This window comes from Lolium rigidum, chromosome 7 (assembly GCF_022539505.1).
Source record: "Lolium rigidum isolate FL_2022 chromosome 7, APGP_CSIRO_Lrig_0.1, whole genome shotgun sequence".
In the NCBI taxonomy this organism is placed as follows: Eukaryota; Viridiplantae; Streptophyta; class Magnoliopsida; order Poales; family Poaceae; genus Lolium; species Lolium rigidum.
Window position 1 is genome coordinate 35,448,389 of NC_061514.1, and position 2,362 is coordinate 35,450,750.

Below are 2,362 nucleotides of genomic sequence, written 5' to 3' on the forward strand. Positions count from 1 at the left end.
AATTAATGTTTACACTTATATTTTCTGATGTAGTTTATTTTGTAGGATGTCAACCGAGTTGTGCCGCTAGCAGCAGGGTTTTTATATATGTAGATACCCACCAAGGAAATATTGATTCTACCATGAGATGGAGTTGAGAAATAAAGGAAAGACAAGGCACGGGATCGTGACTTTGGTGAAAGGTTTTTGATTATGCGTGTCCATGGTATTCAATTTGATTGATTTGTGTATAGAACATAATTGTAAAAAATTTGGAAGATAGTAATCATGTGAATTGTGAACATCATATAACTCAACTGAATAATTTGACAGCAAGCAAAAGTAAGAAATTAGTGGACGTAGTGAGCAATAGGAGGAGATTAATATGTGTAAGACAAATTTTTAATTACTTAGCACATATATATGTATTTTATTATTTAGTAGACTGTAGCAACGCACGGGTATTCAACTAGTTCTTATAATACTTCAGGCCATGCTTTGGTCTCCTCCTAATACACTTCGGTCGGGACATTCATGGCCGCCGCCTTCAGCTCCCAGGCGTCGAGCTTGGGCACCTTGACAACGCTAGTGCCATTGTTGAAAATCAATAGGCGGCTGTTGGTTCTCTTGGCATGCTCTGGGTACACCCGAGCAGTGACGACCATCAGACCACCTCCGCCGCAACTCTCCACTACCGAGTGGTCAACCTGTTACATGATCTGTTGAGCACAAGTTCTCACTCGAGTTCTCCGTGCAAAGAAGTATCCGAATAATCTATTGTATGTGACTAACAGCTCACCAGTGTCCTGAGCGAGATGCTCCTGTCCTTCTTGATGTCGACGTCAATGAACCCTCCATAGGGAGGCTTGTACACGTCGGCCCTGGTAGTCGATCTGCCCAAGTTTGCAGGAAGATTGTTAGTATTATGTTTTGCTGTCACTGCACATGCTTAGGTTTTGAAGTGAGGGTGCTCTGTTCTTCCTTTACCTTCTGAGGTCCGTGCACATTAGCACCTTATGCTTGCCCTCGTGCCTAAACACCCTAAAATAAATTGAAGTGTGTTCGTGCAAGTCGAAGGAGGCGAGGACAAGAAGCCCGAATGGGCCGACACCGCCTGGCACGGACGCACATTTCTCCCCGCACAGGCTCTACAGGTCTACTTGCGCGCCCACGATGCCCTTGATCTCCTTCATGCCGCCGGTGTTGATCTCTGCTCCCAGCAGCTTGACACGCGTCTCCCTGAGCTTCTTGATCTCCTCCACCGGCCATTGGAGCAGCATCTTCCCATCGCTCGCCAGCCAAATCTTTCTGGGTACAGCTTGCACTCCCGCCAAGCCCCTGGCGGCAAAGTCTTGGATAGGGTCCAATTCATTCGCCCAGCTCCAAAGAAACCGCCGCTTCTTGCCTGCGTCGTAGAAGGTTTTTGACGCATACACATGCCTGCCGCCACGTACGGCAGTCGTTGTCGCCGGTGAACGTGAATGTGTCGACGACATCATCGTAACTCACCACCATGCAGTAGTCCTGCTGCTGCGTGGCCATGTCGCTCAACTTCAGCACATGCCGCGCTGCGTCGAGCCCCTCCTGAACGCTGGGATCAGCCACACCGGCTAAGCCACGGCTCAAGGTGCCACCTGGGGGGCCTTGGCCCCCCCCGAGCTTAAATATTTATTAAGTACAGCAGCAATCTTTTGCACGCCGAATTGAGTAGTTAATGGGATGAAACAAGAAAACCAGAGCCCTACCATTGGGATCTGATCACCACCACCATGAATCGTCGCGACCGATGATTAAGGCACATGGAGAAGATTCAGGTTAGTTGAAGGAGAACGAAATTCTAGTCCATTTATGAGTAGATTCAAAGAGAGAATAGTGACAGCGGAAGGAACTTGCAGCATGTCAAAAAAGTAATTTCACGAACTCGTTTTCATAAGCGTTGTTTGCTTTCAGAACGAAAATGAAATTCTAGTCCATTTATGAGTAGATTCAAAGAGAGAATAGTGACAAGTGAAGGAAACTGATAAGCGGGTCGTACCGTTCTGCTAGTTCTGCGCAGGCTGGAAGTGGTAGGCCGTCCTACAAGATAAATAGAATATATTGTATATTAATTGTATTGATCACCAAAAAGGTACAAGTATATATAGAAGAGAGGGGTAAAGGGAGGCTAACCCCCCTCCCCCCCCCACCACCACTGGAAACCGGGCTAGGAACAATGTTGAGACCGGTTCGGAAATCCCGAAACACGGCAGTGGGTAATCCTTTGGTGAAGATATCGGCATACTATGAGCAGCTTGGCACATGAAGAATGTGAGCTTCTCCGTGGACAACACGATCATGAACAAAATGCAGATCAATCTCGACATGATTTGTTCGTTGATGTTGC

At 47.1% G+C, this 2,362-nt stretch overlaps 1 pseudogene; it reads right to left on the minus strand.

The window, feature by feature from the left end:
- Window positions 1-488: 488 nt before the first annotated feature.
- LOC124671180 lies at window positions 489-1,521 on the minus strand (annotated as a pseudogene).
- Window positions 1,522-2,362: the final 841 nt, after the last annotated feature.